Below are 15,698 nucleotides of genomic sequence, written 5' to 3' on the forward strand. Positions count from 1 at the left end.
TTAGATGAAGGCATTGTGAATAACATTAGCAAGTTTGCTGATGATACAAAGTTGGGTGGCAGTGCGACATGTGAAGAGGAAGTTAGGAGATTTGGATAGGTTGGGTAAGTGGGCAGATACTTGGCAGATGAAGTTTAATGTGGATAAGTGTGAGGTTATCCACTTTGGGAGCAGGAACAGGAAGGTGGATTATTATCTGAATGGTGTGGAGTTAGGTAAGGGGGAAATACAAAGGGATCTAGGAGTCCTTGTTCATCAGTCACTGAAAGTGAATGAGCAAGTGCAGCAGGCAGTGATGAAGGCTAATGGAATGTTGGCCTGTATTACAAGGGGAATTGAGTACAAAAGCAAAGAGATTCTTTTGCATTTGTACAGGGCCCTGGTGAGACCACTCCTGGAGTATTGTGTACAGTTTTGGTCTCCAGGGTTAAGGAAGGATATCCTGGCTATAGAGGGCGTGCAGCTTAGGTTTACGAGGTTAATTCCGGGGATGTCGGGACTGTCTTATGCTGAGAGGTTGGAGAGACTGGGATTGTACACGCTGGAATTGAGAAGATTGAGAGGGGATCTGATTGAAACATACAGGATTCTTAAGGGATTGGACAAGATAGAGACAGGAAATATGTTCCAGATGTTGGGGAAGTCCAGGACCAGGGGGCATGATTTAAGAATAAGGGCTAGGCCATTTAGGACAGAGGGGAGGAAAAACTTCTTCTCCCAGAGGGTTGTGAATTTGTGGAATGCACTGCCTCAGAGGGCAGTGGAGGCCAATTCTCTGGGCACTTTCAAGAAGGAGCTAGATAGGTTTCTTATAGATAGGGGAATCAAGGGATATGGGGACAAGGCAGGAACAGGATATTGATTGTTGAGGATCAGCCATGATCTCAAAATGGTGGTGCAGACTCGAAGGGCCAAATGGTCTACTTCTGCTCCTATTGTCTATTGTCTATTGTCTATTGTATTGGTCCTTCTCCAACTTTTGTTCTTTTTGTTTATTCTGAAGACTTTATACTAGGAATATTTATTTTTCAGTTCCACTACAACGCATCCTTTAAACTGAATCTGTTTTTCTTGTTTTTTTTAAGTTCTGTATGCAGTGCCCATTTTTATTTTGGCAACAAATGTCACATTTCTTCACTTACTCATCAGCAGTTATATTAGTTGAAAGCATTGGTGACATCGCCAACCATGATGCCAATCTAATTAATCTCATTTGCTTGTGTGCTGCCTATATCCCTCTATACTTTGTTCATGTGCCTGAGGAAATGCCTCTTAAATGTTGCTATCATATCTGCTTTGACCATCTTCCCTGACAGTGCGACCCAAACACCTGCCATTCTCTGTGAAAAAAACTTGCTTCACAAATCCCCTTTAAACTTTCCCCTTTTCACTTTAAGTGCATGTTCTCTAGTATTTGACGTTTTTACCTTGGTGAAAAGCTTCTGATTGTCTACTCTTTTTGTGCCTCTCATAATGTTATATACTTCTATCAGGTCACCTCTCAAGCTTTGATGCTCCAGAGAAAACAATCCAAGTTTGTTGAACCTGTCCTTATAGCTAATACTCTCCAGCCCAGGCAATATCTTGATTTTATTTAAGATTTCCACTTATTTTTGATTTTCATCATCTGAATGTATCTCATTCTCTTCCAGCATTTCTACTTGCTCCTCTTCGCATTGGGATTGCTTCTCATCTTGTACCCCATCCCTAACTAACAAGCATCAGTCTCCAGTTACTGGTATCTATAGTGCTAGGAACAGTAAATCATGTTTTGCAATGGCCTGCCACGTTGGCTCAGACTCCTGACCTGCATTGCTATTGCCTCAAACTTTAGCTTTCATTCCACCATTGGACTCAGAACCCCAGATATTACACAAGCAACTGCTCCCCATTGCCATGGCTACATGCTACCTCACATCAACTATCCCAAAAGCTTGTGTTTAGCATGAAGCATAAGAGTAAAGGCACATTGCATCTCCTACCAGCATTCCTGTCATCCAGGATCACAGATAGTTGACTCGGAGTCATGCTGCCATGGGGCTGCTGGCCTTTGGGGTTCACAGAGAGACAGAAAGAAGGGGAAGAAAAAAAGCTGGGGAGTTAGTTTGGGAGGGTGGAGCGGAAGGAAGGAGTGACAGAGGAAAGAAGGAATGGATGAACAAGTGAGCAGAGAGGGGGAAGGAGTGAATTGCACAGTTACAGAGATTTTCAACCAACTAAATAGTAAGACTTAGGATGAAAAGGTAGTATAAATATTAACTCCAGGATGAGAAAAGACAGTGGAGTAATAGCAATAGGAGATAGAGGGTGATGGTAGATGGTTGTTTTTGCAATTGGATGCCGGTGACCAGTGATGTCCCACAAGGATTGGTGCTGGGACCATTGCGATTTGTAATATACGTGAATAACTTGGATGTGGATGTGGGATGCAAGATCAGTAAGTTGGCAGATGGCAGGAAGATTGTTGGAGTTATTGATAGTGTGGAAGGTAGACTTAGGCTGCAGAGAGATATCAATGTGTTGGTGAAATGGGCTGAAAATGGCAGATGGAGTTTAGTCCAGACAAATGCGTGGTAATGCATTTTGGGAGTACTAAAGAGGCTAGGACATACTCCGTGAATGGTAGTGTGTTAGGGAATGATGAGGAACAGAGGGACCTTGGAATACAAATCCATTGAAGGTAGCCACACAGGTAGATAATGTGCTTAGAAAGGCATATGTGCTACTCACCTTCCCAGTCAGGGCAATGAATACAGAGGTTATACTCCAACTTTATAAAACCTTGGTGGGACTTCAGTTGGAGTAATGCATACAGTTTTGTCAGCAAGGTATAGGGAGGATGTGATAGTGCTGGAGAGGCCACAGAAGAGATTCACCAGGATTTTGGTATTGATATTGGTATTGGTTTATTATTGGATAGCGATTCTACCCCTTGTGACAGCTCTGCCATTCAATAAGATCATGGTTCATCTTTTACCAAGTCTACAAGTGCTAAACAATTTGCCTTTTGTTCTTTTGCTTCACAGCCAAGAACTGTTCTCACCTGCATAAGTCATGACAGTATAACCTTGAAATTTTGAGCATATTTGGCAGATGAGAGCAGAACCCAAAAATGCTTTATGATGTCTATTCAGAAGTCACAGTGAATGACTAAGTCGATCTATATTTATTCAAGTTTATGTTCTTCAAACTTAAAGAAGCAGGTGTGAAGGCTGTATTGGGGAGCAGAGATAGTAGGAGAGAGTAACAGCTTTTGTAACGACGCAGAAGTTGATAGTCATAAAAATGCGGCAGAGCCAAAGGTGAAGCTGGAGGTGTTAATTAATTGCTAAAATCAATTTTTTAAAAATTATTTTAAAAAATCCTGCATCAAAAAGATTACTGATTATTTATACATGGAGAGAATTAATTAAGGGCCAAAGGAGAGGAACTACTAGAACAATGAGATGATCTATATTGACGAAAAATCAGAATCAGATTTATTATCACTGACATATGACATGAAATTTGTTGTTTTGTGGCAGCAGTACAGTGTAAAAGGCATATAAATTACAAAAATAAATAAATAGTGCAAAACAAAGAAATAATGAGGTAGTATTCATGGGTTCATGGTTCATTCAGAAATCTGTGACAGAGGGGAAGAAGCTGTTCCTGAATCATTGAGTATGAGTCATCAGGCTCCTGTACCTCCTCCCTGATGGTAGTAATGAGAAGAGGACATGTCCCGGATGGTGAGGGTCCTTAATGATGGATGCCGCCTTCTTGAGGCACCATCTCTTGAATATGTACTCAATGGTGGGGAGGGTTGTGCCTGTGTTGGAGCTGGCTGAGTCTACAACCCTCTGCAGTCTCTTGCAATCCTGTGCATTAGAGGCTCCATACCAGGCTGTGATGGAACCAGTCAGACTGCTCTCCACCGTACATCTGTAGAAATTTGTAAGAGTCTTTGGTGACATACCAAATCTTCTCAAACTCCTAAGGAAGTAGAACCACTGCCATGGCTTCTTCATGATTGCATCAATGTGTTGGGCCCAGGATAGATCCTCTGAGATGTTGACACCCATGAAATTGAAGCTGCTCACCTTTTCCACCGCTGACCCCCCAATGAGGACTGATGTTTGTTCTCCCGACTTCGCCTTCCTGAAGTCCACAACCAGTTCCTTGGTCTTGCTGACGTTGAGGGCAAAGTTGTTGTTATGACATCACTCAACCAGCTGATCAATCTCACTCCTGTAAGCCTCCTCATCGCCACCTGAGATTCTACCAACATCAGCGGTGTCAAAAAGCAAATTATTTACAGAATATAGATTAATTGGAAACACAATAAATAAATATGAACAAAGAATGATCATTCCACAAGCATGCCGAGGATCTATCAAGGATTTCACTGATATAATGGGACTGTACATTCCTTGGCTGCTCACTGTTAAATTGAAGCTCGTCACACTTAATTTTTACTCGTGGAATTTAGTCTGAAGAGAAAACAAACAGTCCCCCAGAATAATGTGACATTTATAGTGCTTATTAATCAAATTAATTGACTCAAAATAAAAGGTTAATTCCTCATTCACATATGGCAGTCAGTTTGCCTAATGCATTATCCATGTACATGAAACATATGAGGCATGAACATCAAAAAAAAACCTACAGATGCTGGAACTCTGAAACAAAAGCAGGAAGTGCTGGAGAAACTCAGCAGGTCAGGCAGCATCTGAGAAACAGTCAATGTTTCAGGTCTGTGACCCTTTGTCAGAACTGGGAGAGAAATGCAAGTTAATTTTCAGGAGTTATTCGAAGGTGGGACCTCAGGTCCCAGGTGTGGCACCTATTGAACATCTTTTCAAAGTCCAAATATACTACATCAGCTAGTTCACCCATATGTATTCTGTTTTTTTCAGTGATGACAGCACCAATGCTGCCATTGGAGGCATTACAGGAAATTCTCAATTACTTTTTCATGTCAGAGCAGCCCAAGACTGGCTTGCTGTTAAGCTTCACCTTACTTATCTTACTATTTACAATGACATAGAGGAAGGCCATTTGTTCTATCAAGTACATGCTGGCTCCCGGCAGAGCAATCCCATCAGTCCCATTTTGTCTTTCAGTATTCTCCCTGCGTTCTATTCCCTCTAACATGTCCTCTTTGATACTCCCCTTTAATTCTTTTGCCATCTAGATTGAGGTAACTTGTAGTGGCTAATTGTCCTACCAGTACATCATTGGGATGTCGGAGGAAACTGGAGCATGCAAATGAAACTTTCATGGCCACAGGGAGAACATGCGAACTCCACGCAGACAGGATTGAACCAGGGCCCCTAGAGCTGTGAGGCACTTCTTCGCCACTGTGCAACCACTTCCACCAGCATGCTTACAATATCCCTTCCATTGCTCCTCATCTCAATGTCAGAGTTCATCTTTTCTCAATAACTAGTGAAGAAGTGTTAATATTGTGGCAAGCTCTTGTAGGACATGACACAATATTGTAACATGCCAAGGAAAGACCTCCACACTGATACTTTCCAGTCTGTCAACTTTTAGTGTTGCTACTGTAGCGGCTAGCTACACACTACCAAATCAAGACAGAGTCGCTGGTTTCAAAATCGAAGGTCTAATGCCGACCGGGGCGCGATGGGCCTTTAATAGCTGAGCAATTCCCGCGCTACAGTTCCTGCGCTGACGTCACGCGCATGTCACCTGACCTTCCCGCGCACGGGCTTTCCCAGCCCAATGCTGGGGAAGAAGGAGGGCCCCGCGTCATCTTGGATCAGGGCCTCCGACGACGTCGCGATGTCGGGAGCCGGTTCCATGCCGGTGTGGTGAGTCGCTACATAACCCCTTCCCCCAGAACCGGCAATACCGTCGCGAAAACCAGAATTAAAGAAACTTTGACTTGGGTGGCCTGCCCCTGCGTCGCGCTCGCTGTACCACCACGGGCTGGTCCGAGTCTAAATGAGCCGGCTTCAGCCGGTCAACCGTAAACACCTCCTCACACCCCCCAATGTCCAGCACGAACGTAGATCCATTGTTCCTGATGACCCGGAACGGTCCTTCATACGGCCGTTGCAACAGTGATCGGGGCGCACCCCTCCTGACAAAGACAAACTTACAGTCTTGGAGGGAAGTTGGCATATGGGCCGGGACCTGTCCGTGCCGTGAGGTGGGAATCGGGACCAGGCTTCCAAGCCGCTTGCGCAGCCAGTCGAGCGCCGCAGTAGGTCCTTCCTCTGGCCCCCAAGGGGCTGGTAGGAACTCGCCTGGGACGACTAAGGGCGTTCCGTAGACCATCTCCGCGGACGAGGCATGCAGGTCCTCTTTTGGCGCGGTGCGTATCCCCAGCAGGACCCAGGAGAGTTCGTCTACCCAGTTGGGCCCCTTAAGGCAGGCCATGAGTGCCGACTTCAGGTGGCGATGGAACCTCTCCACCAGCCCATTGGATTGCGGGTGATAGGCGGTGGTGAGGTGGATCTGGGAACCCCACAAGTCGGCGACGGCAGACGACAGGCTGGAGGTGAATTGAGCTCCCCTGTCGGAAGTGATATGCGCCAGGACACCGAAACGGGCCACCCAAGTTGACAAAAGGGCCCGTGCGCAGGACTGGGCAGAGGTACCTGCGAGGGGAATGGCCTCAGGCTAGCGGGTAAAATGGTTGACAATCGTGAGGAGGTAACGCGCTCCTCGGGAGACTGGGAGGGGGCAGACCAGGTCGACATGGATATGGTCGAACCTCCAGCAGGTAGGTTGAAAATTCTGCAGGGGTGCCTTGACGTGCTGCTGTACTTTCGAGGTCTGGCAGTGAGTGCAGGACCGGGCCCATTCGGAAAACTGTTTACGCAGGCCATGCCAGACGAACTTGTCTGACACCCTCCGGACAGTAGTCCGGATGGATGGGTGTGCAAGGCCGTGGATGGCATCAAACACCCATCTGCGCCAGGCAGCTGGCACGATGGGGCGGCATCTACCTGTGGAGATATCGCAGAGTAGGGTGCGCTCACCGGGGCCTACCAGTAGGTCTTGCAGTTGCAGGCCCGAGACTGCAGTGTGATAGCTGGGCATCTCCATGTCCGTTCGCTGTGCCTCCGCCAAGGTGCCGAAATCCACCCCCTGGGATAAAACTTGGATGGTGGGCCGTGACAGTGCATCCGTGACCACGTTCTCTTTCCCCAACAGATGGCGGACATCAGTGGTGAACTCCAAGATGTACGACAAGTGCTGCTGTTGCCGCGCTGACCAGGGATCTGAAACCCTGTTGAAGGTGAAGGTCAACGGCTTGTGGTCGGTGAAAGCTGTAAACGGCCTGCCCTCCAAGAATTAACGGAAGTGTCTGATGGCCAGGTACAACGCCAACAGCTCGCAGTCGAAGGCGCTATATTTGAGCTCTGGTGGTCGAAGGTGCCTGCTGAAGAACGCCAGCAGTTGCCAACGCCCTTCGATAAGCTGTTCTAGAATGCCTCCGACCGCTGTGCTGGAGGCGTCGACCATGAGGGCAGTCAGGACATCCATGTGAGGATGCACCAACATGATCGCATCCGCCAAGGCCTGCTTGGTTTCGATGAACGCGATGTGAGCCTCTTCCGACCAAACAATGTCCTTGCTTCTGCCCGACAGGAGAGCAAACAACGGGCGCATGATACGGGCCGCGGATGGTATGAACCGGTGATAAAAGTTTACCATCCCAAGGAACTCTTGCAGGCCCTTGATGGAGGTGGGTCTGGCGAAATGATGGATGGCATCGACCTTCGCAGGCAGGGGCGAGGCGCAGTATTTGTCGATCCGATGACCCAGGAAATCGACTGTCTCCAGCCCGAATTGGCATTTGGCTGGGTTGACGGTCAGGCCGAAATCCCTCAGGTGTGAAAAGAGTTGGCGGAGGTGCGTGAAATGTTCCTGGCGGCTGTTGCTGGCGATCAAGATGTCGTCAAGGTATATGAAGGCAAAGTCAAGGTCACGCCCGACTGCGTCCATGAGTCGTTGGAAGGACTGTGCAGCGTTCTTGAGACCAAAGGGCATCCGGACAAATTCAAAGAGGCCGAAAGGTGTGATCAGCACTGTCTTCGGAATGTCAGCGGAATGCACTGGGATCTGGTGATACCCGCGGATGAGGTCGACATTGGAAAACATGGACCGCCCACGTAGGTTGGCAGCAAAGTCCTGAATGTGTGGCACGGGGTACCGGTCCGGGGTAGTGATGTCGTTGAGGCGTCGGTAATCGCCACGGGGCCTCCAATCTCCGGCTGCCTTGGGGACCATGTGTAGAGGAGATGCCCGTGGGCTGTCCGACCTGCGGATGATCCCCAGCTCCTCCATTTTTCTGAATTCCTCCTTCGCGAGGCGGAGCTTGTCTGGGGGTAGCTGCTGGGCACGGGCGTGGAGGGGAGGGCCCTGGGTGGGGATGTGGTGCTGGACGCCATGCTTGGGCAAGGTGGTGGAGAACTGGGGCATTAATATGGACGGGAACTCTGCCAGGACCCTGGAAAACTCGTTGGTCGATGTGGTGACGGAGTCGAGGTGTGGGGCCGGCAGCTTGGCCTCACCCAACGAGAACGTTTGGAAGGTCCTGGCATCTACCAAACGCTTACCCCGCAGGTCAACCAGCAGACTGTTGGCTCGAAGGAAGTCAGCTCCAAGGAGTGGTTGCGTGACGGCAGCCAGGATGAACTTCTAAGTAAAGTCTCAGGTGCTGAACCAGAGGTGTACAAACCGGGTGCCAAAGGTCCGAATGGCGCTGCTGTTGGCGGCTCTGAAGGTGGGTCCTGGTGTACAGTTGCGAGTCTCACGGCCGTTGGGAGGCATGACGCTGACTTCAGTTCCGGTGTCCACTAGGAACCGACGTCCGGAACGCCTGTCCCACACATGCAAGAGGCTATCCGGGTGGCCAGTTGCCGTAGCCATCAGCGGCGGCTGGCCCTGGCATTTCCTGGAAACCGGCATGGTGGCCGGCATCAGTGGGCGTCAGCACCCCACCGCCGGTGGTAGAAACACCATTGGTCGGTCAGTGCTTCAGACCTGGCGGCAGGTGGGGGGCATTCGATCGCCAGGTCTGGCCTGCTGGGCCGCTGGGTACGTGGCGTGGCAATGTGCTCGACGGATGCCCTGCTCTCCTTTTTCATCCGCCATAGGACATCTGCTCGGGCGGCCACCTTCCAGGGTTCGCTGAAATCGGCATCCGCCAGGAGCAGGTGGATGTCGGCAGGTAACTGCTCCAGGAAGATCTGCTCAAACAGCAGGCAGGGCTTATGCCCGTCTGCCAGGGCCAACATCTCATTCATGAGCGCGGAGGGGGGCCTCTCGCCCAACCCATCAAGGTGGAGGAGGCGGGAGGCTCGCTCGCGTCGGGAAAGGCCGAAGGTCTCAAGGAGGAGAGTCTTGAACTTATCGTACTTCTCCTCCTCCGGGGGCGCCTGGATGAAATCCTCGACCTGGACGGCAGTGTCTTGGTCGAGGGCGCCCACCACGTAATAGTACTTGGTGTCGTCCCTGATGATCTAGCGAACCTGGAACTGGGCCTCGGCCTGGTCAAACCAGACACTGGGCTGGAGGGTCCAGAAGGTGGGCAGTTTAAGGGCTACTGCCTGTACCTCTTGCTGTGCAGACATCATGGGTCCAAAAACGTTTGGGCCTGTCGGGGTCACCAATGTGGCAGCTAGCTACACACTACCAAATCAAGACACAAAGTTGCTGGTTTCGAAATCGAAGGTCTAATGCCGACCAGGGCGCGGTGCGCCTTTAATAGCTGAGCAATTCCCACACTACAGTTCCCGCGCTGACGTCACGTGCATGTCACCTGACGTTCCCGCGCATGGGCTTTCCCAGCCCAATGCTGGGGAAGAAGGAGGGCCCTGTGCCATCTTGGATCGGGGCCTCCGACGACGTCGCAATGTCGGGAGCCAGTTTGATGCTGGTGCGGTGGGTCGCTACACTACCATCTTCTCCCTATCAGGTTAAATCCACTTTCTTCCACCTTTAGGCCTAAATATACAACATCTCATTGCAGGATAGCTCACTTTCTCAGAATCAATATGACATTGTACTTGTGGAAGTTCTGGAGAGCCTCTAAGCAACCTCATGTACTCTTCCTCAATTGCTGTAGCAGTCAATAGGTTGTCTTGAGTATGGACAAAAGAAGTAAAGCTCTATACTATCAGTTCAATGACGACCTGGAAGATTAATGATGTTGAAAACAGTGCTAGCATGTTACACCAAACTCTTTTAATGTATCCACATCATTGTAGAATAAGCTAAGGTTTGGGACTCGAGGTTAAATAACAAAAAGATGAGAGAAATTTGGGTGTAGGCCTTGAAATTTAGAAGTTAAGCCATGATCTAGAAGAAGTATTCAGGTTTGTTAGGGAGAATTTATTCCCACTATTTGTAAATTCTTGGACTAAAGCACACAGTCTAAACATTAAGGCTATATGTTCAGGAGTGAAGTTAGGAAACACTTCTATGTAAAGAGGGTGCTAAAGATTTGGAACTTTCTTCTAGAAATGTCAATTGAAGGTGGCATAACTTTTAACTTTAAATCTGATATCTTAATAGATTTTGATGAAATAAAGGTATTAAGACATACAGTAAAACTCTGATAATCTGCTTCCCCATTGTACAAAAATCCCAATTGTTTGGCGTCGGCTCTCCAGGAGCTGATTCCTTTGCTCCCTTTGACACACCAGGGACCCAGTTCCTGTGCTTCCTGTAACCTCACAGGGGTTCTATTTCCTGCACTCCCTTGAAACTCAGCTCATTCTGTTTCCCACATTTGCTTGAAATTCACCGGGATGCCATTTCCTGCATTCACTTTTGTACTTAATTGGATTCACAAGAGAATTTATTATATGACTGTGCAACATTTAAAGCAAGTGAATTAAAAGTGTGTTGGAGTATTAATAGTATTAACAATGAATAGTCTGGAAAATCTGCCAGTTCAGCACTACCAAAGTCCCAAGAATGCCAGATTACTCAGATTTTACTATATAATGAGAAGGCAGCTATATTGAGTTAGATCAAAGGTCAGCCACACATTTGTGGAATAGTGGGAAGATTTGTTGGGCTAAATTGTTCACTTCTGTTTCCATATCTCCGTGATGTTCATTATAATGATAATAACAGAATATAGCAGAAGAAGGACTAATGAATGTACTGAATGCTATGGACAAAAGTCAGCCACATTATAGAATCATAGAACCATAGAAACATACAACACAGAAACAGGCATTATGGCCCACCTCGTCCATGCTAATGTCTTTCTACACTAATCCCATTTCCCCACTTAAAGTCCATATCTCTCTACTCCTTTCCTATGCAAGCCCCTGTCCAAATGCCTTTTAAACATTGTAATAGCATCTGCCTCCACTACCTCCTCTGGCAGTTTGTTCCAGACATTTATAAGCGTCTGTGTGGAAAAATGTATTCCTCATATCGCCTTTAAATTACTCCTCTCTCACCTTAAACTTGTGCCTTCTAGTTCTAGACTCCCCTACCCTGAGAAAAAGATTCTGACTAGCTGTCCTATCCATGTCCCTCATTGTGTTGTAAACATTGATGACATCAACCCTCAGGCTTGTACGTTCCAGTGAGTCTAAACCCAGCCTATCCAACCTCTCCTTATAACTACAGCCCTCCATTCCAGGCAACATCCAGGTGACTCTCTCCTGCACTCTTTCTATCTCTACCACATCTTTCCTGTAGTCTGGCAACCAGAACTGTGCAGAATAAATTTGTTTGAGATCTGATTATTAATATAAGGGAGTTAATCAGGCAAAAGGTTTCCACGTTTGGTGAGAATACTTGCAGTGTTTCTGTACAGGCATAGTCCTAAACAGGACAGGGGCAGCACGGTAGCGTAGCGGTTAGCGCGATGCTATTACAGCGCCAGCGATTGGGGTCCGATTCCCGTCGCTGTCTGTAAGGAGTTTGTACGTTCACCCGTGTCTGCGTGGGTTTCCTCCGGGTGCTCTGGTTTCCTCCCACATTCCAAAGACATGCGGGTAGGTTAATTTGGGTTTAAAATGGGCAGAGCGGACTCGTTGGGCCAGAAGGGCCTGTTCCAACACTGTAAATAAAATTATAAAAATTTTTAACCGTGTTCCTCTCGAACCTGCAAAACAGGATCAAACAGGATAAATGGATGCATGTAGCTATACACATGCTAAACCAATAGTAAATGGTTATGTAATAATGCAGGTTCGGATATACTTGACCTCATTTACTGTACACAACACAATAGTAAACTGAAAAGCCATAATCCCATGACACACTTCAGGACACAATAGAAAGGATAGAAATTAAACGGGAACTGATACTCAGAGATATCTCCAGGCTACTTGACAAGATTGTCACTCCTCCCAGCTTCAAAAACGAGCCTTAAGTGTAAAGAATAATAAGGCTGAAATTAAGATTACATAACATCAAAAATTCCTGTAACTACATCTCAAAGGGCAGAAGCAAGGCCAAATCAAAACAACTGCAGATGTTGGAAATCTAAAGCAAAAACAGAAAATGCTTGAAATACTCAGCAGGTCAGGCTGCATCTTTGGTACGAGTCAACATTTTGGGTCAGAGACCCTTCATCAGTACTGAAAAGGGGACTAAAGGAGCTTGCAAAGCTGCAGTGAGGGAGGGGGGTGGATGCCTCTGATAGGGTGAAACTGGGGTGACCATGGGGATACGCTACAAACAAGGTTATCTGGTCAATGAGTGAATGGGAGCAGTTAGAGAGTGAGAATATGGCCAAAATAACATAGATGAAAGCATGTGGGAGTTGCAAAATCCAGAGCAGGAGGACATGCGCAGCAGGTCAGGCTAGGCATGTCCTCCATTCCTAGAGAGAGAAAGCAAAAAACAAGCTCAGCTAATATCACAGATGGATGATTGATACAGACCAAGAAATCAAGTTACCTGAAGTTGTAGAATTCAATATTGAGTCCAGAAAGCGGCAACGTGCCCAGACAGAAGATGAGCTGTTGCTCAAGCTTGCTATGGGCCCCAGACCAATAAATCAGAGTGGGAATGAGATGGTGAATTCAAATGGCAAGCAATGGGAAGCTCAGAAGCTCAGAGTTGCCCCTGTGGACTGAATGCAGTTGTTCTGCAAAGCAATCATCCAATCAGTGTTTGGTTTCTCCAATGTAGAGAAGATCACACTGTGAACACTGAATACAGGGCACCAGATTGAAAGAAGTGTAAGTGAATCACTGCTTCATCTGGAAAGACTGTTTGGCTTCCTGAGTGGTGGGAAGGGAAGAGGATTATTTGGGTTGGAAATAGAAACATAAATGTCAAAGCAAGAAAATCATATTAATCTTTTACAAGCCATTAATAAGCCTCAGCTACAGTATTGTGTACAATCCCTGAAGAGCACAATTTAGGAAGGACATCAAGGCCCTAGAAAGGATCCAGGAGAGCTTTACGAGGATGATGCCTTATGTTCAAAGTGACTGGAGAATCTGGAATTGCTCTGCATGGAATTGTGAAGGTTAAGACAAGAGTGAATAGAGCCACATGAAGTTAAGAATGATTTTGATACAGTTTAACTACAAAAGCACATTCCATAGACATCTTAAAAAGGCAAATGTATCTGAAGAAGATTAATTTGCAGTCATGGAGAAAGCAGGAAGGTGGCTGAATTTTCTCCATCTGAATGGTAATGGACTATGATTCTAATGAGGATGATTGGCCAGATAAATCCTTTCAAGAAAATAGGTAGTTCTTACCTGACCAGATTACCCTACAATTACCTGATCATGAGCAAACATGTTCACACTCAAGGATTCACAGAATGATTTGACTACAACTCAGTTTCACAAAAACATGCAGGTTTGTACAAACATTAACTTCCAAGGGCAATGTATCCAGATTGATAATATCTATACTTATGATTCAACCTATTGAATCCAGGTATCATTTTGGTATATCTGCACTTCATTCCTTTCAAGGTGAACATACCTTTCTGAAGGTGTGGTGAGCAGAATTGATCACAATTTTTCAGTTATTGAGTAACTGAGGCTTTGCCTAACTGTAGCATAATTTCCATCCCTTTTACTACAGTCCATATCCTGAAAAGCTGAGTATCAGAAAAATTCAAATGAAATTTTTATTATTCTGATTCCTGTATTCTTTCGGAATATGATCAAATGAAGCACAAAGGGTGATTATGAAAGAGACTGGTAATTGGTTTATTATTGTCAGATGTAGCAAGCTTTGTTTTGCATGCCATCCTGACAGATCATTCCAAACGTAAGTACATCGAGGTAGTACAAAAGGAAAAATAATAACAAGAGTGCAGAATGTAGTATTACAGTTACAGAGAAAGTGCAGTGCAGGTAGACAAATAAGGTGCAAGGGCCATGATGGGGTAGACTGAGAGATCAAGAGTTCATCTTTATCGTACAAGAGGTCTGTTCAAATCTTATAACAGTAGGGTAGAAGCTATCCTTGAGCCTGATAGTACATGCTTTCAAGCTTTTGTGGCTTCTGCCCCATGGAGATGGCGGAAATGGTGGAGAATGACGTGTTGGATCTTCCGCCATCTCCAACGGGACCCCACTACCAAGCATATCTTCCCCTCCCCACCCCTTTCTGTCTTTCGCAGGGACCGCTCTCTCCGCGACTCCCTAGTTCACTCCTCCCCCCCCCCCCCCCACCCATCCTGCTCCCAGCCCGGGAACTTTCCACTGCCCCCAGTCTGAGACCCTTCACCAGGACTGGAAAGGAAGAGGGCAGAAGTCAGAAAAAGAAGATGGGGGAGGGGGAGGGGGAAGAGCACACACAGGCAGGTGATAGGTGAGATCAGGTAAACGGCGAGTCCAGGTGAGCAGGGGAATGTAGGTGAGTAGGGGAGGGGGAGAAGATGTAATAAACTGAGAGATGATAGGTAGAAGAGGCAAAGGTTTGAAGAAGAAGGAATCCAGTAGGAGAGGGCAGTGGACCATGGAATAAAGGATAGGGGAGGGAGGGGAGGAGAGGAGATGGGCAGGTCATCAAGGCGGGCAAAGGGAGCCATAGGAATCTCTTACGTGCATCTACCTATCACCACCTTGTGCCCACCCTGCCTCCCCTCTTTTGTCCACCTACCACTGCTCTGCTTTTTCCTCCTATATATTGGGCTTTCCCTTTTCCTGTCTTCAGTCCTGAAGCAAGGTCCTGACCCAAAACATTGACCACCTGCTTTTCTCCATGGATGCTGCCTGGCCTGCTGAGCTCTTCCAGCATCATAGTGTTTTTCATCTAGGTTCCAGCATCTGCAGTCCTTTGTTTCTCTCATATACTCAATGCTTCAACCAATAAAGGCAAGCATACCATACACCTACTTCACCACCCTATGTTGTCACTTTCAGGGAACTATGTACTTGTACCCCAGGTCTCTCTGTTCAACAACACTCCCCAGGGCACTGTATATGAGCTGCCCTGATTTAACTTCACAAAATGCATCACTTCACACTTGTCTGAGTTAAATTCCATCTGCCATTCCCTTGCCACTTTCCCATTAGATAAAATTGTGTTGTAACCTTAGACAACTTCTTCACTGTGCATTATAACACCAATTTTATTGTCATCTGCAAACTTACTAATCATGCCATCTATGTTCTCATCCAAATCATTAATACATATGACATACAACAGAGGACCCAGCACTGATCCCTTTGGCACACCATTGGTCACAAGCTTCCAATCTGAAAAGAAATCCTCCACTACTACCCTCTGAT

Source organism: Pristis pectinata, chromosome 4 (assembly GCF_009764475.1).
Source record: "Pristis pectinata isolate sPriPec2 chromosome 4, sPriPec2.1.pri, whole genome shotgun sequence".
In the NCBI taxonomy this organism is placed as follows: Eukaryota; Metazoa; Chordata; class Chondrichthyes; order Rhinopristiformes; family Pristidae; genus Pristis; species Pristis pectinata.